Source organism: Mustela erminea, chromosome 18 (assembly GCF_009829155.1).
Source record: "Mustela erminea isolate mMusErm1 chromosome 18, mMusErm1.Pri, whole genome shotgun sequence".
NCBI classification, from domain to species: domain Eukaryota; kingdom Metazoa; phylum Chordata; class Mammalia; order Carnivora; family Mustelidae; genus Mustela; species Mustela erminea.
The window spans coordinates 48,492,821-48,516,968 of NC_045631.1; the positions used below are offsets into that span (position 1 = coordinate 48,492,821).

At 43.1% G+C, this 24,148-nt stretch overlaps 1 protein-coding gene across 2 annotated transcripts in view; it reads right to left on the reverse strand.

Moving 5' to 3' along the window:
* PITPNC1 (phosphatidylinositol transfer protein cytoplasmic 1) overlaps positions 1 to 24,148 on the reverse strand; it is a 257,099-nt gene that overhangs the window by 228,338 nt on the left and 4,613 nt on the right. The window lies entirely within an intron of this gene.

The following is a 24,148-nucleotide window of genomic DNA, read 5'->3' on the forward strand; positions in this document are numbered from 1 at the left end:
CTGTTATTCTCTACTGCCATAGTGCTAATCATGATTTTTTTTTCTTAAGATTCATTTGTTTATTTTACAGAGAAAGAGAGTACGGGGAGGAGGGACAAAGGAAGATGTTTGAGGGTTGTTGTTGTTGTTTTTTAAGATTTTATTTATTTATTTGACGGGGAAAGAGCACAAGCAGAGGGACTGGTCAGCAGAGGGAGAGGGAGAAGCAGGCTCCCCATCAAGCAGGGAGCCCCAGGTGGGGCTCGATTCCAGGGTCCCAGGATCATGACCTGAGCCTAAGGCAGAAGGTCAAACGACTGACCCACCTAGGCACCCTGAGAGTCTTAAATTGACTCCACGCTCAGCAGGGAGCCCATCGCAGGGCTCAATCTCACGACCCTGAGATCATGACCTGAGCTGAAACCAAGAGTTGGCTGCTTAACCAGCTGTACCACCCAGGTGCCCCAGCACTAATCAGGATTTGTCATAATCCCTATTTGTACTTATTTCCTTTTTTTCTTTTAAGATTTATTTTATTTTTTTTTTAATTTGAGAGAGAGAGACATAGTGAGAAAGGGAACAAAAGCCGTGGGAGTGGGAGAGAAGCAGGTTTCCCGCCAAGCAGAGAGCCCAATGCGGGGCTCGATCCCAGGACCCTGGGATCACGACCTGAGCCAAAGGCAGATGCTTAACGACTGAATAAGGTGTCCCTTATACCCTATTAGTTATTGTCTATGTCTTCGTCTAAACCAGGGGATGGCAAATTTTAAATATATACTCCTCTTTGTCTGACTTTTTCCTGCAGCATCATTATTTTGCAATTCTCCCATGCTGTATGTATAGTTTGGTCTTTTTATTGCTGAGTGGTATTCTACTGAATGGACATACCACGATTTGTTCATACATTTGCCTGTGGATGGATGTCTGGTTGTTTCCAGTTTTAAGTGCTATAGGTAAAGCAGACACAGTTGATTTTAATTCTTGCCTTTACTATCTAGGAACTTTTCTGTTCTCTTTCAAAAATACTGCCATACCTGACCACGGACTGACAACTAGGGAGGCTGAGTCAGGGTGCATGGGGATCCTCACACAATTCTTTCATGATTTCTACAAGAATAAAAAAATTTTAAGGGCACCTGGTTGGCTCAGTTGGTAGAGTATGCAACTCCTGATCTCAGGGTTGTGAGTTCAAGCCCCATATTGGGGGTAGAGATTGCTTAAATAACTTAAAAAAAAAAGTTAAGTACTATAAAGTGTGTGTGTGTGAACACTAAAAATATTCAGTAATTCTTTAGCTGGGGGCTACCTGGGGTCTTTATATAAAGATGGTTTACGTTTGATTTCCATATTTGGTTATTATAGTCATGGCAAGTGTTTGCTAAAAATCTGAATTCTTTATTCTCACCTCAGGAGTACTAAATCAGGTCATACTACCAAGTCAGTCTCACAAGCAGTTTGGAAAACACTGAATGCTCTCATTCGGAATGATCTAACCTCCGGTTTTGATTTCATACTGGGAAAGAGGAACAGTACATTTAATTCTGCACTATCATCTCTTCTGTCTCTATGCTTTCCACTTCTCTTCCGTCATTCTCATATTCTCAAATACACTGAAATTATATCCAGTAACCAACTAATTACAGAGAAATACCGTAATGGAGAAACCATAGGGCAGAACTAAAAAGAAATCTGCAAATGAGAAACAATATAAGAAAAAGGAAGGGAAGGGTGCCTGGGTGGCTCAGTGGGTTAAAGCCTCTGCCTGGGCCCAGGTCATGATCTCAGGGTCCCAGGATCGAGTCCTGCATCCGGCTCTCTGCTTAACGGGGAGCCTGCTTCCCTTCCTCTCTTCCTACCTCTCTGCCTACTTGTGATCTCTGTCTGTCAGATAAATAATAAAATCTTAAAAAAAAAAAAAAGAAAGAAAGAAAAGAAAAGGGAAGGCATGCCGGCTGGCTCCGTCGGTGGAGCATGCAACTCCTGATCTCAGGGCCATGAATTCAAGCCCCACACTGGGTGTGGAGACTACTTTAAAAAAAAAAAAAAAAAAGTGGGGGGGTGGTAATAAATTCATTTCTCACAGTTCTGGAGGCTAAAAAGTCCAAGAACAAGGCACCAGCAGATGCAGCATCTGGTGAGGGTCTGCTTCCTGGTTCATACACGGCTATGTTCTATGTCCTCACATGGAGGAAGGGTCGTGCGGGCCCTCTGGGGTCTGCTTTATAAAAACACTAATCCCATTCATGAGGGATCTCAAAGGCCCTACCTCCAAAAAGGCACCACCACATTGGGAACTGGGTTTCAACATATGAATGGGGCGGGGCGGGGGGGGGGGGGGGCATAAAGGTTCAGTCTATAGCACTGGGCATAACATCAACTAATTCCTGAAGCCAAGTTGCCTCCTTAGGGACAATTCTAGTTCCAGTTTCTTTAATACAGGGCTGATGACCTACTCAAGAGCCCCGAGGGCTGGGAAGCATTGTGCCAACCACCCTTGCCCCCACCCTCGCTCCTGCTTCGTAACTGGCATCCTGTCACTGTGCCCCACCCTGAGCTGGAGCCCCGGCCCACATGCTCCTCCGATGATGCCATGCAGGAGGTCCGCGTGCTCTGTCCACCTGCCTTCCAGAGGCTTCTGGTCACCTCCTGACGGCCATCCCTCCTGACACCCACCTGCCTGGGCCACACTGGTGGTCTGGCACAAGCATGCTGCACTTCCCAGGGGCGACTCCCACGCATGTGTCCCACCCAAGGAGGCATTTCCTTCTCCTTCAAGGTTCCAAGCACCATGGGTTCAACTTTGTCAACAGTCAACTCTTTCACATGATACTACAGGGTAAGAGAAGGCATGTCTCTCATCACCGTGGATGCAATTTTGTCTTGGCCTAACCGCTGTGTATGAATACGTGGATACAAGAAAGGGAAGCATCCTCCTACCCCTCCGTACCCTGATTCTGCCAGCTGTTCTATCAAACTTGCTCCAGATTCTGTGCCGGGGAGCAACAGGAGGCCGTCCGTGACGTGGCACAGGTGCTCGTTTGCTATTAGCAAAAACTTTCACCGCCTCAGATACCCCAAGATCTGTTTAAGCCTCACACTAATTTATTTTTTTAAGATTTTATCTATCCATTTGACAGACAGAGACCACAAGTAGGCAGAGAGGCAGGCAGAGAGAGAGGAAGGGAAGCAGGCTCCCTGCTGAGCAGAGAGCCCGATGCGGGGTTCTGCGGGGTTCGATCCCAGCACCCCGGGATCATGACCTGAGCCAAAGGCAGAGGCTTAACCCACTGAGCCACCCAGGCGCCCCCTCACACTAATATTTACAAATTAAAGAGATACTAATCACAGACTGGGTTCTCTGGTTTTTGACCTTTCACTGATTTCAAATAATTCTTACTAATCAAATATCAGAAGTGTAAAAGGCAGATTTCACCGGCAAATACTACAACGTTCCTTCCGGTAATGATTTGTTTTCAAAGAGACACTAAACAAACAGAATGTTTAAAAAAGGGAGTTTTCCCAAATGTAACTCTTACCCATATGCTGATAGGAGCTTAAATTAGTACCATCACCTTGGAAAACATATCCATAACTCTATACTCCTAGGCACATTCCCTAGACACTCTCTCACATGGGTAGCTAAGAAAGAATTCTTAGTATGTTCTCAGCACCAGTGTTCATAAAAGCAAAATTCTAGGAACAACCCAGTGTGCACAGATCAAAGAAAAGATAACTACATTTTGGCAGATTCATATAAAAGTTACTATACAGCCCATAATGGGTACCTGGCCGGCTAAGGGTCTTGATCTTCGGGTCATGAGTTTGAGCCCTCCACTGGGTGTAGAGATTGCTTAAATACATAAATTTAAAAAAGGATACTATAGGGGTGCCTGGGTGTGTCAGATGGTTGAGTGTCTGCCTTTGGCCCAGGTCATGATCTCGGGGTCCTGGAATGGAGCCCTGCATCAGGCTCCCCGCTCTCCCTGCCTGCCTCTGCCTGCTTATGATCTCTCTCTCTCTGTCAAATAAATTTTTAAAACCTTAAAAAAAAATAAAAAAGGATACTATACACCCATACAAATGATTGAATTATGGTTATATGCATCAATTTCAGGGTCAAATGTTGAAAGAGAAAAGATCAGCTCGGCAATACTATAGGAAAAAACAATCTTTCAACAAATCGTGCTGGGACAAATGGAAAGCCACAGGCAACCAAATGGATTTCGATCACTACCTTATGCCATAGACAAAATCAACTCAAAATGGACCAAAGACCTAAATGTAAGAACTTCAACTATAAAACTCTTAGAAGAAAACTTAAGTGTAAATCTCCGTGACCTTGGATTAAGGAATGATTTCTTAGACATGACACCAAAAAAAAAAAAAAAAAAAGCACAGGCAATCAAAGCAAAAATAGATATACTGGTCTTCATCAAAATTTAAAATGTCTGTGCTTCAAAGGACATCAAGAAAGTGAAAAGACAACCCGCAGAATGGGAGGAGAGATTTGCAAATCATGTAACTGATAAGGGTCTAAAACACGCAGAATATGGGGCTCCTGGGTGGCTGCTGCCTTCAGCTCAGGTCATGGCCTCAGGGTCCTGGAACCCAGCCCCGCATCGGGCTCTCTGCTCAGCGGGGAACCTGCTTCCCCCTCTCTCTGCCTGACTCTCTGCCTGACTCTCTGCCTACTTGTGATCTCTCTCTGTCAAATAAATAAATAAAATCTTAAAAAAAAAAAAAGAACTCTTCCACCCAAAGATAGAAAGACACGTAACTTGAATAGAAATTTCTCCCCAAGATTTGCAAATAACCAGCAAGTATGTGAAAAAGATGTGCAGAGCCTTAGTCATTAAGGAAATACAAATCGAAACCACAATGAGATACTACTTCACACCCTCTAGGATGGCTAGAATTAAAAAGACAGAAAATAAAAAGTGTTAGTGAGGAGGTGGAGAAACGGGAGTCCTCATACAACTGCTCGTGAAAACGTAAAAAGTGCATCAACTGTGGGAAACAGTTTGGCGGCTCCTTGATAAGTTAAACAGAATTTCCATATGACCAACAATTCCAACTCGAGGTATGTATCAGCAAGATCTGAAAATCGGTTTTCAAACAAAAGCCTGTGCATGAATGTTTATAGCAGCATTATTCACAACACTATCAACTGATGACTAGATAAACAACATGTGAACATGTGGTATATCCATACAAGGAAATATTATTGAGCCATAAAAAGGAATGAAGTACTGATTCATGCTATAACATGGATAAACCTGGAGAACATTATGCTAAGGGAAAGATGCCAGGCACAGAAGGCTGCACATTATATGATGCCATTTATATGAAATACCCAGGAAATACACATTCATAAAGATAGAAAGTAGATGTTGGGGTGCCTGGGTGGCTCAGTAGGTTGAGCCAATCTGATTCTTGGTTTTGGCTCAGGTCATGATCTCAGGGTCACGAGATCAAGCCCTGCATTGGGCTCCACACACAACCCATCCTTCTCACTCTGCCCCTCCCCCCATTTTGATGGCTCTCTCCATCTCAAATAAGTAAATACATAAAATCTTTAAAAAGAAAAAAGAAAAGAAAAGAAAAAGAAAAAGAAAGTAGGGGCGCCTGGGTGGATCAATCAGTTAAGTGTCTGCCTTTGCCTCAGGTCATGATCCCAGGGTCCTGGGATCGAGCCCCACATAGGGCTCTCTGCTCAGCAGGGAGCCTGCTTCCCCCTCTCTCTCTGCCTGCCTCTCTGCCTACTTGTGATCTCTGTCAAATAAATAAATAAAATCTTTTTTTTTTTAAAGTGAATTTGGGGGCTCTTGGGTGGCTCAGTCATTTAAGAATCCGACTCTTGGCTCTGGCTTGGGTATGATCTCAGGGTTGTGGGACTAAGTCCCGTGATGGGCTCCATGCTCAGCTTGGAGTCTGCTTGAGATTCTCTCCCTCTCCCTCCCCCTTCCTCCCTTCCTTTAACTTATGCACACTCTCTCTCGCTCTAAAACGGATAAATAAACTCTTTTTAAAAAAGTGAATTTTGAGGGGTGCCTAGATGGCTCAGTGTTAATAAGCCTCTGCCTTCAGCTCAGGTCATGATCTCAGCGTCCTGGGATCGAGGATCGAGCCTCGCATCAGGATGTCTGCTCAGCAGGGAGCCTGCTTCCCCCACCTCTCTGCCTGTCTGTGCCTATTTTTGATCTCTCTCTGTGTCAAATAAATAAAATCTTTAATTTAAAAAAAAAGTCTGGGACGCCTGGGTGGCTCAGTTGGTTAAGCAGCTGCCTTCGGCTCAGGTCATGATCCCAGCGTCCTGGGATCGAGTCCCACATCGGGCTCCTTGCTCGGCAGGGAGCCTGCTTCTCCCTCTGCCTCTGCCTGCCATTCTGTCTGCCTGTGCTCGCTCTCTCTCCCTCTCTTTCTCTGACAAATAAATAAAATAAAATAAAATAAAAATAAAAATTAAAAATAATTTTAAAAAAGTGATTTTTGGAGTACCTGGTGGCTTAGTTGAGCATCTGACTCAGGTCATGATCTCAGGGTTTTGAGGTCAAACCTGACATCAGGCTCCACACTTGGCATGGAGTCTCCTTGGGATTCTCTCTCCTTCTCCCTCTGCCCCTCTGGCTCGTGCTCTCTAGCAAATACATTAATAAATATATATTAAAAATTAAATTTTATGATATAAGAATTAAAGCTCAAAATAAAGAATTAATTAATAGAAAATAATGGCAAGCCGTTGAAAATTACTTCCTCCGTGATACCATGTGCAGAGAGAGCATGGGATCAAGGAGGAACAGGTAGGTTGTCCAAACGCACTTGCATCATTGTACTTAGTAAGCTGGGCAATGGGTTCATGTCTGTGTTGCTTCATACCTATTCAATATTCAATATATAATGAAAACTTTAAAAGAGAAATTTATTTTTTCCTGTTTTCCAAATCACAACACAAAAAATTGGATCTGAATTTAAATGACCATAAGCTGGTACCTAACCTCCACTAAGCAAGCATGGTGTGTCAAGCACCATAAATGACGGGCAGGTGGGCACCTGGGTGGTGCAGTCAGTTAAGCATCTGACTCTTGGTTTTGGCTCAGGTTATAATCTCAAGGTCATGAGATCAAACCCTGCATCGGGCTCCCCGCCCAGTGTGGAGTCTGCATGGATTTCTCCCTCCCTCTCCCGCTGCCCCGCCCCACTATGCTTGCTCACACACTCTCTTTCAAACAATAAGTAAATATTTTTAAAAAGAAAAGAAAGAAAAGTGACCAGCAGGGAGTTAAAAAAGGATAATCCTGACCCGCGGAGGAGCTCATAATCTAAGCATGAGTGGCCACCAGCTTCCGAAAGCCACAGCCTCATTTCTCCATCATAGAAAAATCTCAGCCAAGGTTTTGTCACTCCCAGCACTGGCTATGATGAAGGAATCCATTTCACACAATTAAAATACTTAGGTACATCTTACTTCCTGGGCTTCAGAGTTTTTTTCTGAAAATTTGTTTCATCTCCCTTTTATAAATCTGCTTTTGAAGACTCCGGAGATAAGTGGAATTAGAATGCGTAGTGAATTATAATAAACTTGTTTACAAGACTTCCTTTTTCACTTGAAGTAATGTATTTTTAAAGCCCTGTTTTAAACGGTATCTTTAGATTATCAGGCATTCTCATCTAGGCTCTATTAGTTTTTGAATATTCATGTAATGACATCTTAAAGTGCCTTGTTGCTAGATACAGTCTAGATAAATATAGAAGCTTTCTAAAAACAATCAAGATTTCCCTTAAGATTTATAATAGCTTTAAGATAATCTAAAATTGTATCTATGTTTCCAGTTTTACCAAAGAATGGCAAAAGCCAATAGATTTTAACTTGATCTTTAACTCTCTTCCCAAGAAAGAGGTCAATATTCTCATGCTGTATCACAGTTTCTGGGATATACACTGCAAAATGTATCATTCCAGGAAATAATTCAGAAATATGTTTCCATTTTAGGATTAATGGTCTATATACTGATAAAACTAACTTGCTAATGAGCAAATGTCAGCTTCTCCAGCTATAGAAAGCAATGGTGCTATTGGAGAAAACAGATAGAATTTGTGGTAAAGAGTCCTGAGTTTGAATCCAGCTCTGCCACTGACTCTCTAGGTGACTTCACAAATCCTGTGAGCCTCAATTTCCGTATCTATAAAATGAAGATAATAGGATCCACCTTAGATGATGATTGTGATGATGAAATGAGATAATTAACATAATGGCTCTGGCACACTAGAATGTTCCACAAACGTTGGCCCACTGTGTTTTCCCTTCCCCTGTGAAAGCAAAGCCTTGCTAAGTAGATGCCCACATAAACAAATATATAATTTTAATTAAATGTTTATACACTAAAAAAAGAAAAAAATTGGCTTCCCCATTTACTAAATTTTCTCCTCTGCATCTAAATTATGATCTCAGTTAAACGGTTTCACAAAACATCTAATGAGAACCCGTTTTTAAAAATGAAAACTAATGAGGAAGTAGAGAATGATCCATTCTTAAGCTTAGGAAAATAGAATTGGGGGCTTCATGTCTATGCCCAAATGCCTCGTGGTTTCTGCCACCGGACTAAGGGGTTATGACCTCTATTTTGTGATTCGGATGTCACCAAAAAGTTGGGGGATAAAGACGGAAAGCCATGCTTATTACATCTGTCACCAAGCTAAGAGAATTCACGAACACGGTAAATAACAGAAGCAAGAATCAGAAACATTTTGTCCAACTTAAAATCAGCAGATGTCATTCATCACATTTACATTTCAAAGTCCTGTGGTAATCACTGTTGTTGCTATAAGGCTGCTTGTTTTTATAGATCTCACACACACACCCGGTACAGAAACCGAGATTGCGGGAGACTGAAGGGAACTGATCACCTTGTCAGAAGCAGCCGGCAGCTTGATGCAGCTTCTGAAAATGGCTCATGGGCTCGTGCTAGAGGATCAGCACAGCCTCAGGTGCTGCCTGTCCTCCAACATCTTGGGCCAAACCCGGCCCAGGCCTGTTACTGTATGTTCTTCGAGCTACAGATGGGTTTTGCATGTTTCAGCGCTTGAAATAAATCAAAATTAGAATAATGTCATGTCACGTGTGAAAATTGTATGAAATTCACATGTCAGTACCCATAAATAAAACGTTATCAGAAGAGAGCGATGCCTATTTATTCACAGAACTGTCTTTGCCTGCCTTTTGTCTTATAGGCTAGAGGTGAGTGGTTGGGATAGGGACAGGATGGCCTGCAAGACGGACCCTTTATTGAAAGTTAGACCATGAGGTTCAGTATTTTTTAAATGGCAGTAACCAAGGAGAACCATGGGAATGATAAGGAATCCAGAAACCATTTCCTAAGGTGAGTCACTGAAAGAATTATGGATGTTAGGCCAGTAGAAGAGAAAACCAAAGGACAACATTACAGGTTTCTTTAAATATTTAGAGAGCCAGCATGTGGAAGTGGCTGGTATTTGTGTCACTGTAGAGGGGGGAAATGGGTAACAGCCGTGAAAAGTTCAGGGAGGCAGACAGCAACGAAACACAAGACAGGACCTTCTAAAACATGGAGGTGGACAATCACAGGTCACCCCCCCAAAAGATGGAGGATCCTGCCATGCTGGTATTTAAGCTAAAAGGCAAGATGATCACCATGTAAGATTATTCTAGGAAAGATTCTTACAGGGGACAGGAAGCTGAAATGTTTTAATGGTAGGGTTCTTTTTACAATTTTATCTCAAAAGAAAGAAAATGATCATTTAATAGCAGGTGAAAACTTAAGGACAGGTCAATAGAAACAATTTCCAAATTCACTATGGATTATACCCTACAAGGAAACAGATCTATAATTGGTTTGCATGGATATAATACATAATACATACATGTGTGTATGTAAATGGCACATTCAAGAGAGGTCTCCCATTTAAATAAAGAGTACACCAGCTATAAAAAGAATCACATTAAGAAAAGAAGGGTTATTTTTAGGAGGAGGGCTCCAATTACACAAATAAGGAAAGGACATCCACCACTAAATAAAATAAGCTGAAATTTTTCCTTGTGTTACTATAGGAAATTGGTATAGCACTGCTCGAAAGAAGGAAAATCTATATATAAAACAGAAAGAGGAGCAATATGTTAAAAAAAATAGCATGGCTAAGATATAAAATATAGTAAAGGACACAGTTGTATGATTTACTTGCACTGGACCTCTTTGCAAAATAGCTTTACAAACAACATCACAAAGCACAGCCACCTGTTAAGCTGTTATTTTGGCCTGTCTATTTTCAACGGCAATCTTGACACCCAAGCAAGAGACATACCACCATAGCAACATAAACACCATGGTGTTGGAGAATAAAATTTTAAGAAGCAATTTATAGCCCCATGCAGACTTGGAAATAAATCCCACAGCATCTATAACTATGACATAACATTTCCACTGGCCAAACTCAGATCCAGTGGATACCTCAGGATTCCGTTCCCACGGGCCATTTGGAAAGGAGACTTCAAAATGTCTGTTGTACAAGCTGGTCCTCCTAATATAAAGGTATTTAAAATGTAAGACAGGGGGCGCCTGGGTGGCTCAGGGGGTTAAAGCCTCTGTTTTCAGCTCGGGTCATGGTCCCCAGGTCCTGGGATAGAGACCCGCATCAGGCTCTCTGCTCAGCAGGGAGCCTGCTTCCCTCCCCTCTCTGATACTTGTGATCTCTGCCTGTGAAATAAATAAATCATTTTTAAAAAAATAAAATAAAATAAAATAAAATGTAAGACAGTATCATTTTCTGCATAGCTCAGAGAATGTACAATCACCAAGAGTCCACGCAGCACCGATGGGTGGACAATTATCACCCCTCACATTTGCCAAGTGAGCTCCCCATCACCTGTGATCAGCCCCTAACGGAAGCGTTTAAAGAGAGTCACCGAACAGTTGGGGAAGCTGAGGCACCGGAAAATGAGTCTTCCTCCATCAGTTCATAGCTATCACACAGCAAAGACTCAGCTCCTTCTTCTAAGGTCACGTTCATACTCCTCCCCACACGGCACTACCCTATACCAGAAACCCCAACATAGGGCAACCTAGGCATTTTGGTTCAAGGAGATAAAATGCCAAGGTGTCTCAATAAATGAAAGGGTAGAGAAAAATGAAAGGAAAGTCACGTTTGAAAGTAATTACGCCTTTTTCCGGGACGGTATCCCTATGGGAGGGGGAGCAATTATCAGGACTTAAAACGTGAACAGTGTGAGGCGTGACTGATTTGCAATTCAAAAAGCTCCAACAAAGGCAGAAAGAAAGCTGATCATCCAGCTTAAAGAGGAGACACACCCAAAAGGTGTGCCACAGGGAGGATCGGGGTGGATAGTCTGGCATCAACTAGTGCACTTTCTGGCCTGGGGTGGATCCTGAGCGCCCGGGTCTACAACAGAGGCCTGGACTCCAGCGCTGAACCACAGTCCATTATCCCTGGCCACCAGCTCCCCCAGCCTCTTTTTACTTTGTTCTTAGCTCTCCTCCAAAACAGAGGCCAGGAGGGCCCTCAGGCAGATCCTTCTGCAGATCCACAGAAGAGCCAGTCTGAAGGCCAGAACAACCTGGAGAGCAGCTGTGAGGGCAAATGAAATATACATGAATCTACAATGAGGCTTCTGGGACACCAGGGACTTGGCTGCTTTTGATCTGAGAACAAGTACTGAGCCCCTTAAAAAAAATAAATAAATAAGATGATTTCTGACACACATAACCAACATCTTTTTAAAAAAAGAACCAACACCTTTGGAAGCCCAGGTTAAAGGCAGTGCACCCATGTAAATAATGGCTAATCTCAAATACACCTGACCCTTTTGGAAATGTTTTTCTTGAAAAGGCTTAAGGGGATTATTCCATTTGGACAACTAATAGCCTAATTACTATTTTTCTTTTTTTTTTTAAACCACCACCAAGCTCCTTTTCAGCCAGATCTTGGCAAGGAATCTCGAAGTGCACCCCCATCTGCGGCACCGTAAGTCACGCCGCTGAAAAACATAATTACACTCAGCTGTGTCCAAGTTTCCATCAACCACAATCCAAAAGAGGTAAGCTATTAAATCTTGACTCTAAAGGTTTATTTTTTTTTTCCCCCACTTCGGACACGATGCCTCTTTATGAGCCACAAAAACATCATACCAAAAAACAAAACAAAACAAAACAAAAAACCCCAGCATTCATCATGGCCTTCCCCAGAACAGGTTTTGGGTCTCCAGCAGGCACTATACAATCTGTACCCCAATGATTAAATGCAATTCTAGTTCTCGAACTCTTTGCACTTTGAGGAGGGAGGATTAAATAACTCCATTTCATATCTTTAAGCCTGTGTCTCATTGAGCAAAAGAAGAGTCTACTTTCATAGCACTTTCTAAGTATGAAGAAAACCACTTCCACCCACCGCATTGCTTTTATGGAGGCTTGAACTACTCCACAATGATGACCCCTATGCCGGGATATCAAGGGTCATATTCGTTTTTGGGTTTTTGGACTTTTTTTTTTTTTTCATCAGCATCAGCATTGTTGTTATTTTAGATCAGGACAAACTTGCAGAATGTTCTGGATGGAGGACCATGTTTTAATTGCCAATTACTGATTTAACGAGTGCTGTCTTCTGAGACTTCATAGTTCAGGTGCATTAGAGGCTAAATATGCCTGTAAGGTGTTGGGGCACATGCTTCTCAGACCCGATAGAAATTGAGGACCAACATTTTATTAGATCCCACTGCTTTCCTGGAGAGCATAGAACTGACTCCTCCTTGACAGTGACAAAACCATCGTCCTATAAAATCTAATGAAATCCAAGTTGTTGGCTGGTCCGTTGAAAACTATCTGAAGACATCACTAGGAGAATTGACAAGAATGAAAATGTTACAAAGTTTATTCATCAATAAGCCATCATACTGACAAATTATTTTTTCTCCTGCATCAAACATGATCAAACATTTTATAAAAATTTTTAAAAAGCCAACATTATAACTCCACTTCTTCAGAGAAAGGATCCAATTAATGTCTATTTCTACCTAGTATAGGAATAAAGCACTCTCATTAATCAAATATTTTATCTTTTGCTTTCACAGAAGAACATTTGTCCATGCCAATCCCATTTGTTTGAAATGCTTCCAAAATGCACTGGTCCTTTTTTCCTGCCTTAGGGAGGACTCTGAACAAAATGCACTTTTTCAGGATCCTGGGTGGCTCAGTGGGTTAAGCCTCTGCCTTCGGCTCAGGTCATGATCTCAGGGTCCTGGGATGGAGAATCACAGCATCGGGCTCCCTGCTCAGCAGGGAGCCTGTTTCTCCCTCACTCTCTGCCTGCTTGTGATCTCTCCCCGTCAAAAAATAAATAAATAAAATCTTTATTTTTTAAATGCACTTTTTCTGTCAAATGACGACAGAAGTACTCCTGAGTTTAAGTTGCCAAGTACTTCATCTGTTGCTACAAAGGCATACGTTACTGAGTCATTAGTGTCCCCCCAAGCACAGATATGAGCCCATTTTGTCATTTTCCTTTCTTGAAAGAAGGCAAAATTCAGGAAAAAATTCTATTTCATTAGATCCCATGAATGTAAGTTGTATTAGGTTTGTTTTGGGAAATGGTGTAGGAGTTTAATGAGAAAGTAATGAAAGCAACACTTTAAAAACAAAACACAACTGACCAGAAACCTGGAGTAGTAAACGCAAAGGGACAGAAAGTGGACCAGTGGTTGCCAAGGGATGTGGGCAGGTGGAGTGGGGATTTTTCTTCTTTAATGGGTATAGAGTTTCAGTTTTGCAAGACAAAGAGAGTTCTGTGGTTTCATGGCGTTGATGGTTGCTCAACGTGAATGTACTCAATGCCACTGAACAGACACTTAAAAATGGTTAAGATGGGGGTGCCTGGGTGGCTCAGTCAGTAAATGGCTGTCTTTGGCCGAGGTCCTGATCCTAGGGTCCAGGGATCGAGCCCCACATTGAGGGGAAAGCAGGATCCTGTTTCTCCCTCTGCCTCTGCCTGCTCCTCCCCCTGTTGTGCTCTCTCTCTGTCAAATAAATAAATAAAATCTTTTTTAAATTTTTTTTAAATGGCTAAGGGGCGCCTGGGTGGCTCAGTGGGTTAAGCCTCTGCCTTCGGCTCAGGTCATGATCTCGGGGTCCTGGAATCGAGCCCCGCATGGGGCTCTCTGCTCAGCGGGGAGCCTGCTTCCTCCTCTCTCTCTCTGCCTGCCTCTCTGCCTACTTGTGATCTCTCTCTTTGTCAAATAAATAAATAAAATATTTTTAAATAAATAAATAAATAGGGCGCCTGGGTGGCTCAGTGGGTTAAGCCGCTGCCTTCGGCTCAGGTCATGATCTCAAGGTCCTGGGATCGAGTCCCGCATCAGGCTCTGTGCTCAGCAGGGAGCCTGCTTCCTCCTCTCTCTCTCTGCCTGCCTCTCTGCCTACTTGTGATCTCTCTCTCTGTCGAATAAATAAATAAATAAAATCTATAAAAAAAAAAAATAAAAATAAAAATAAATAAATAAATAAATAAATAATAAAAATGGCTGAGGTGGCAAATGTTGTGTTACATGCATGTTATATGTGTATGTATGTTACATGTATGTGTGTTACATGTGTGTTACCAGTTTTTAAAAAATTATTCTTTAAAAACCTGACCAGAACCTACACATCCAGCCGTGTGTGGTCTCCTTCAAACAGGACATTTTTTTTTCCCCCAAACAGTTCATTTTAGGAAGATTTAGGAGAGTATGTACCTGGGTAGCAGAATAGAGCTGACACAGCAGAACATCTCTGACTCTCCACCATGAAACTTAGGAGGGCAGGTGTGGTGGGTTTCTTCATTATCTTTACCATTTTTGATCATGGCAAATGTGTCTTGAGGATCATTTTTAATTTAGGGAAAAAATAATACCTGATGACTCCATTTCTCCATTTTTAAAGTAATTATCAAGTTTAAAATATTTAGGGGACACCTGGGTGGCTCAGTGGGTTAAAGCCTCTGCCTTCAGCTCAGGTCATGATCTCAGGGTCCTGGGATCGAGTCCCGCATCAGGATCTCTGCTCAGCAGGGAGCCTGCTTCTCCCTCTCTCTCTCTCTGCCTCTCTGCCTACTGTGATCTCTGTTTGTCAAATACATAAATAAAATCTTTAAAAAAATAAAATAAAATAAAAAATAAAAAAAAATAAAATGTTTATTTAGTCCGTGTGAGGTGTGACTCTAAAAGAACAATATTTGTGATTGTGCGATAGTGAGTGTGGGCTGTAAATTGTAAGAGTGTGGGTGGTAAGCTGCTTTGGAGGCAATGCTAGTCCAGGGGAGCCAGAAGTTTCCAAGGAGCAGCTAACTCAGCAGGAAGGGTAAACATACAACTTTGAATAGTACATTTTGATGATTTTCATATGCTCCAATTTGCTTACGTGCATGTGAAGAGTCTTTTAAGTTTTCAACTAAATGTGCCAAAAACATGGCGTCACTTGTCTGTTCCCATTGTTATTCCTGATACTAATTTTGAGAAAGTCACCAGGTGTTCATCAGCGAACACCTCTGCTGCTGATGTGTATGAAAGCCAAAGGTTCTTACTGCCATTAAAAGGAATAATTTCCAAACGTGTAGGGGTGGTTCTCTTTTTAGAGCATGAACTGCAGAAGTTATTTTCAAAGGAACATGATTCACTTATCAAAGTTAAACAGAGGAATGTCACTTGGTTGAATACTTGGGTGAAATGGATGGTTCAATGGAAGATAAAACTCATGGTCCGCTCTCTTAGCTTAACTGGAACGGAGGAACTACTTTCCCCCAATTATTTGCTTTGATAACCCTGAACAAGTTCTCTGATCTTGGAGATTTTTATTTATCTGTGTGGCCACGTGATAGATCTGGATCACCTTCCGTCATTCCTTCCAGCTTTCAGATTCAACAGAAGGCAGAGCAGGGCAGAGCAAAAAGCGTGGTCTCTGCAGTCTGACCAGCCTAGGTATGGACAGAGGTATGGATGGAGGTGTGGCTGGAGGTATGGATGGAGGTCTACCATTGACCAGCCATGCAAGCACCGATGATCCACACAGAGAAAGTGGGATAATATCCAACTCATAGGACTGTTCTGAGGACTGAACCAAAAGGCACTCCACAGATGTAATTTCTCTCTCTCCTTTGCATGTGAAATTTACCTGCTACCAGTCCAAGCTATAAAAACAGAAATCAGGGGTGCCTGGGTGTCTCAGTCTGTTGAGCATCTGACTCCTAATTTCAGCTCAGGTCATTATCTCAGGGTGGAGAGATCAAGCCCCATAATGGACTCTGCACTCAGCATAAGTCTGCTTGAAAATTCTCTCTCTCACTCTGTCCCTCCACCGGCCATATACGCGTGCACTCTCTTGCAAATTAACATGTAAATAAAATCTTTTAAAGAATTTTTAAAACCAAACCAGAAACCACATTTTAAAACACTTACTTTCCAAACAGCAGGTTTCATAGGATGGCCTGCTAAGGCAGACAGTGTTGGCTCTTGTATTATGTAGGTAAAAACAAGGCTATTGCAAGGCTGCAGTCAGCCAAGACCTTGTGACACTGGGTAACTGCCTAGCTCTGGGATGCTATGATCAGGAGAGGCAGGGCAAGGAAATGCCACAATTTATGTAAAACACAAAGATGGAGATGGCTCAGATAAGCAGATAGCACGGTCTCTATAAACTGTCCATACAAGGTGGAAACATTTTGGCAGACATAGTGATAAGTGAACTTTGCCATTTAACAATAAATAAATCCCCTGCCAAAAAAAACCACAAACAAAAATATAGGGGGACATGGGTGGCTCAGTCCCTTAAGCATCTGCCTTCGGCTCAGGTCATGATCTCAGGGTCCAGGGATCGAGCCCCACATCAGGCTCACTGCTCAGTGGGAAGTTGGCTTCTCCCTCTCCCCCTACTCCTCCCCCTAGTTGTGTACTCTCTCCCTCTCTCAAATAAATAAATACAATCTTTAAAAAAGAGAATAAATAAATCCCACTACAATCGCTACAAGTACAAAATAGGGGAGAGTAGGGCAGAATACAAACAATCCAGCAAATAAGAGCCAAGGCATTTGAGGTTTTCAACAACTTAATTATATCCAAGTGGTGACTTCTTACTCCCTCACTCGGTAAATTTTCTTTTTATTTTTTATCTTTAGGTGATCTCTGTACCCAACATGGAGCTCAAACTCACAGCCCCAAGATCAAGACGTGCACGGTCCACTGACTAAGCCAGCCAGGCACCCCAAAGTTTTCTTCTAATATACAGATTATTTGGGGGTGCAAAAATACACAAATTAGTGCTCAGAAACACCTGGATCTGACCTTAATGCAACAAATATAATGACTTCAATGATGCACATGTGCGTGTGTGCCCGTGTAGACGAGGGGCGGGGACCAGTCTTTGGAGATTAGCTTCTTAGATTAGGTAGTTAAACAACATTATTATAGGCTGTCATCAAATTACATTTGTTGGGCCAATCCTACTTCTTTAGGTGATTCATTCTGGGAAAGAAACAACACCCTAAAGATTGTCAGATATCATCCAAAGGATTTAAGGGTGACTTTTTTTTCTTTGCTCAGGAACAAGAGGAATCTAGAAGGTCATGCTTTACTCAAATTTAAAAGGAGGGAAAAAAAAAAAAAAAAGAGGAGAGAGACATAAAAAAAAAGTGAAGAGTCGTTAGATAAACTTGATCAAGAATCTACGTTAGCTACTTGTTTAGATTATGAGTCGACTTCCACTGAAGTCCAAAAAGGAATTTCAAGAGCAGGCCCCTTTTGTCTGAGGGCAGGGAAATGAAAGAATGAGTCACTGTAATACTTGATATCAAAATCTTGGTGAGGGCCAGCTTTCGTGTTTCTAAATTAACAAACAGCAGTGGGTAACGCTGTTCAGGCAGTCTGCCAGAAAGCGGTGGGGGGACCCTAGTCTCCTTCCTGTGACATGGGTAAAACCGGTGGCCAAGACAGTGTGTCCTATGCAGTGAGGCTCCCTTCTCTGGGTCTGTCATCCAGGGAGATCTGCCCAGCCTAGTGTAGTACAATCTTGCCATCCTACACAGAGACTGCTGGGATAGAGTTTAAATAGCCCATCAGTCTCCTTTGCAATAAAGCCAATGATGGCACATCTTCAGGACATCTGTCTGAGATGAATCAGGCAGAAGGTTCAACTCCCATGCAGAACTATCTCCTCCAGAATGTGTTTTCTAGGACTCATCTGGCTAACACAATTTCTCATTCAATGCACACAGAAAGCAGAGACATGTACTTGAAGCCACAGCCAGGAAGGTCGCCAGGTACTGTTCCTTCCACTCACAGTGGCCACCGGCCTCTGTCCCCTTGGGGTGGGAAGGAGGGGTGATGGCCTCCCAGTACCCTGAAACCCTACAGTGGGCCTCAGGGCAGCTGTTCAAGCTGTGATTGCTTCCTTCCCCTAAGTATCAAGCTCTGACCTAAATTGTGGCCATTCTGATCCAAATCTGGCAGATTTTTCTTCCCACACTGCTGCAGAAGAGAACCACCTCCTTCGGAAAGCTGTCTAAAAATCAGGACAACTAGAGCCGTCTCCTTGAGGACGGGGATCACAACTTTGCAGTGGACTCATAATTCAAATTCAGCACTTTCTGTCAATGGCTCTGTCTCTAAACATAGATGTCCATGTTTATCCACAGCCACCTCTATATTTTAAACAGTTTTACTGAGATGTATTTTACGTACCAACTCAAATTTTTAAAAGATTTATTTGAGAGAGAGGGAGCAAGTGTGTACATGGGACAGGGGTGGGGGACAGAGAGAGAAACCCAAAAGCAGACTCCGTGCTGAGTGTGGAGCCCGAGGCAGGGCTCAATATAATGACCATGAGGTCACAACCTGAGCCAAAATCATGAATTAGATGCTTAACCAAATGAGCCACCCAGGTACCCCTGTCATCTATTTTTAAATGGCAGTGAGGGGCACCTGGGTGGCTCAGTCAGCTAAGCATCTGCCTTCAGCTCAGGTCATGATCTCAGGGTCCTGGGATCAAGTCTGCATTGGGCTCCCTGCTCAGTAGGGGGTGTGCTTCTCCCTCTGCCTCTGCCCCTTCCCCTGGCTCATGCTCTCTTGCTCTCAAAGGAATAAATAAAATCTTTAGAAAATGAAATAAAATTTAAAAATTAAAAAACAAAATGGCAGTGAAACTTCTCTAGTGGCCTCTGGACTATAAGCGCTAGGAGAGCAGGAATTATGCCTGTCTTATTTGCCGCTCCATCCCTAGTGCTTGGCCTAACATCTAGCACACAGTTGGGAGTCCAACAAACATTTGTGATCTGAAAACATCCGTGCTCCCCTGAATGCCAACCTCGATACAAGAAATAATTACTTCAAGATAAACTGTCAAGGCAAAAAGGCTCCCAAGATTCCAGCTCCCTGGCAGGCACACTGTGTTTATCTGTAATTCTTTCCCCTTGAATGTGGGTGGGCCTGACCTAATCAGGCCAATCTTTTCAAAAAAAGAGTCTGAAGGTCAAAGATAACACGTCAGAGAGTTCAAAGTGGCAGGTGCTGTTTTTCTACTGGACCTGTAGGGGCAAACTGCCCTGTCGTGGGCAGGGTCACATTGCAGGAAACGGCAGGTAGCCTGTAGGAGCTGGCCCCTAGCTGATGGCTGGCAAGAAAGGGGGTACAAACTGAAGTCAAGAGCCACACAAGCTTTGAAGAGACTCCAAGCTCCAGAAGTTAGTGCAGACCAGCTAACACCTTGATTTCAACTTTGAGAGGCCCTGAACAGCCACACCATCCAGCCAAGCCATCCCAAGACTTCTGGCCTACAGAGACTGTGAAATAATAAAGGGGTATTGTTTTAAGCCACTAAGTTTGTGATAGTTTGTTACAGAGTAATAGAAACCAAATACATTCCTACAGAAGTTAGGATGAAAGCAGAATTACATTAACTCCCACAAAAGACTGGCCTCGAGCTTCTCAGGGGGTATGGCTGAGCAACTTTAAAATGAAGATGTTTGGGGGCGACTGAGTGGCTCAGCGGGTTAAAGCCTCTGCCTTCCGCTCAGGTCATGATCTCAGGGTTCTGGAATCGAGCCCCGCATAGGGCTCTCTGCTCAGCGGGGAGCCTGTTTCTTCCCCTCTGTTTCTGCCTGCCTCTCTGCCTACTTGTGATCTCTGTCAAATAAATAAATAAAATCTTTTTTGTTAAAAAATGAAGATGTTTGTAATATAAAAGAATCTCTAGCTTGCAAAAGATCAGGTAAAACCTAAGTGGAAAAAAAAAAGTGTAAAACCTAAGTGAAAAAAACAAACAGTATGAAGGGAGAAACTGGGCTCAGCTTTCCAGAAATGCTCCTGTTTTTACCAGCTTCTGCCCAACCATTCATTAAGCATCTACTATGTGCCAGACCAGGTTAAAGCCTCTGAGTTGCCCCGTCCAGTATGGCAGCCACCAGCCACCCGTGGCCCTTGAGCACTGCAAAGTTTCTAGTGGGCACTGAAATGTGCTACAACTGGAAAATAACACAATGGATCTCAAAGACTTAGTATGAAAGAAAAATAAGTTAAACTATGTGGTATTTTCCTACGTGGGTTACAGGTTGAAAAGATAATGACCGGAATGAATGACATACAAGCAAGCAAACAAGTAAGTACAGATTATGAGAAATGCTCCGACGGAAATAAGTTAAGTGCAGAGATAAAGAATAGAAGAAAACTACTTTAGATGGAGTGGTCAGGAATGACGTCACAAGAGGTGCCATTTCCACTTATAAACCCACAAGTTTGCTATAAACATTCAAGTTTTAACACATGACAGCAGCAGCGGCTGGAAGCTTCAGAGGGCTAACCCAGACCCTTGGCCAGCTGCAGGACCCTCTCACATTGTACTACTCCCACTTAGGTTCCAGGTAAACAGTGCCCACTAGAGGTGTGCAGCCCTGAGACCCTGTCTATAAGGATGAATTGTTTTTAAGTTGGAGGTGTATACAGTATGAAAAGTCAAGCATCCAAGATAATGTCTTTTTCAAAGGACTTGACATTTTCCAGATACAATTTGTTCTCCAGTTTTAATATCGGTAACATAGTTGCACTTCATCTCCCATGGCGCCTACCCAGGAGGAAAAAAAAAAAGTCTCCACTTGGGAATACCATAAAATTCCCAATTGCCAGCAAGAGACAGGGAGGGGGGGCAGTTGGCAATCTATAATCTGAAATTCTCCTTTTGCTCCTACAGCAGGCTGAATTTACAAAAGATATGTAAAAACTTCCTGATGGGACGCCTGGGTGGCTCAGTATTAAGATTAAGCCTGTCTTCGGCTCAGGTCCTAGTCTCAGGGTCCTGGGATAGAGCCCCACATGTGGCTCTCTGCTCAGTGGGGAGCCTGCTTCCCCCTCTTTCTCTGCCTGCCTCCCTGCCTACTTGTGACCTCTCTCTGTCAAATAAATAAATAAAATCTTTTTTTTTTTTTTTTTTTTTTTTTTTAAAGATTTTATTTATTTATTTGAGAGAGAGACAGTGAGAGAGAGCATGAGCGAGGAGAAGGTCAGAGAGCGAAGCAGACTCCCCATGGAGCTGGGAGCCCGATGCGGGACTCGATCCCGGGACTCCGGGATCATGACCTGAGCCGAAGGCAGTCGTCCAACCAACTGAGCCACCCAGGCGTCCCTAAATAAATAAAATCTTAAAAAAAAAAAAAAAAAAACAACCACCTTCCTGACTTCTTGGTACAAATCAGCTGATGTCTATACCTGTCTTTTTTTCCAAACAGGGGCAGAAGTGTTAGCTAGTTTCCAAAAAAGTTTCCCCAAGTTATTTGACCATATAAACCTCCAGGCAACAGAAAGCAGGCCAAAGCCCACACGGGCCAACCAGTGGCACCTGTGCCCTCACTCAGGCGGCTAAACCAATGAACCTCGACGTACTTTTCCAGTAATCACTGCCCCTGAAAAACACGTTTACTGCCTGTCACTGTGCACACTTCTATAGTTAAAAAAAAAAAAAGAAGAAGAACTTTGTGAACCCTTCCCCCTATACACACACTTTCCTAACTGACACTCTGGGGCAAGGGGTGGGGGTACGGCAGATTGTAAAGGGACTGATGAAACACTATTAATTTTTTAAAACCTGCTTACAAAAAAACAGTATTCTCTGTTCACCTGAAATGAGAGCTTTTCTGAAAAGAAGAAGTATTACTCACTTAACCAGACACAAGGTTTTTAAGTTGGTTTTTAAGTGCCTCAGGGACTCAGTCTCTAAAGAAGCAAAAGTTAATTACCACCCACTTTTAACTAAGATTTCATTAACAATAACGTCCATTTTTTTCAAGGCCCAGAATCTGTTTCCCCTCGCCTGCCCGCAGACATTCTCACCCAAATCATGGGATTAGGGTTTGGGGGGAGGGGGAGGTAGGCAGTGTCCTTCACATACAAAGTCAATTTCACTGACTGGCTTGCCAGCGCAGCATCTGCTCCTTGTTGTCCGTTCCATTAAGGGGAGAAAGCTTTGCACTTACCCATTAACCCGCCCACGTGGCCCTCCTGACCAGCAAGGGAACTGTGCAAGGTAACTGGGCTTGAGGAACGTGGTTCTGACTGTCGGACAGGCAAAGGAAGCTGCCAGGATCATCCAAGAAATCAAACTCATGACCTTGGCCTCGGTCCCTCCCAGCTAGGCTAGGAGTCAGGGGGGAAAAAAAAAGTCACAAGAGTACTTGTTCTTTTCTTTTTTTTTTTTTTTTTAAAAAAAAGAGTTTATTTATTTATTTGACAGACAGAGATCACAAGTAGGCAGAGAGGCAGGCAGAGAGGGAGGAAGGGAAGCAGGCTCCCCGCTGAGCAGAGAGCCCAATGCAGGACTCGATCCCAGCACTCTGGGATCATGACCTGAGGTGAAGGCAGAGGCCTTAACCTACTGAGCCACCCAGACACCCCAAGAGTACTTGTTCTTAAAAAACATTTTCAAAATTATGTTCCTGAGGAACCCTGGGGGACGTATGTGAGATTAACCCAGGGAGCCTTTATTCTTTATATCTGAGAGTATCACTTTGTACAAAAATCAGTGGCAATGCCAATATCAAACTTAAACTCTCTTACCCGAAAGAATTTCTGCCCCAATATTTGCAGACGCATTTCATGAAAATTGTTTGAAACAGGGAATAAGCAGCATTATTGGGCATTCTGGAATCTCCATTTAGGTCATTCCAGAGTTGGCACCATCCCAATCCCAAATCTGTTCTCAGAAATGTGCGCAAGAAAATTCTCCCGGGACCCAGGGGAGCCAGGATAAAGTGTACTGGCTCCCGGCCAGGGCAAAGAACAAAATAATATTCTGTATTAAAAAGTTGTTTTTCTTTCCTTTCCTTTCTTTCTGTCTCTTCTTTTCTTGGAGGGGAGGGAATTGTTTCTATTTTTCATTGTGCCACGAATCCCTGAGGACCGCAAATAAATCCCTAAAAGTATGCCCATTAACGTTAATGCAGTCAGAACAGGAACTGTTAAGACACCAAAGCAAGTAATGAAAACAAAAGGATTTCTGCCTAAATATTAGGATGTGCTTAGCTCTTGAAACTGCTGATCTTACTGATAAGGACTGGATGGGGTGGGGTCATCTTCAGACTGCTCCTCGGAGTCCTGAACGGAGTTCTGAACGTGGGTGAGGTCTGGGATGCTGGCAGCACCAAGAGGCAGCACCAAAGAGAGGTTTGGGTCAAATCGGCCTTGAACGTCACGGTAATCTTGGAGCCATGCATCCAAAAGAAGCCGCCCCAAATAAATACACAATCCAAGGAAAACCAGTAGACTTGTTATACAGATAGAGCCCCCAGCCTTCCCTCTGGTCAGCTGACCAGATGTCCCCTAAGTAGATGGAAGGTCAGAGTCCGTCCCCAAGCCACCTTCAGCTAGAGACTACTTGGGATGCTTAGTGTCCCGGCTTTGCATAGAGGGCTTAGGGATAAGTATTTCCTTCCAGCAAGGAAACTCCCCAGAGGAGGAAAAGTGGGAGAAAGCCTGGCCTACAATATAAAACAGCTCTGCACCAGAAATCAGAAGACCCAGGCTCTGGCCTAGACCTTGACCTTGGCTTTGAGATGGACAACGAACTGGATCTCCCATGACCACAGTCTCCTTCACAAAACGAAATGGCTCAACTACAGAAGA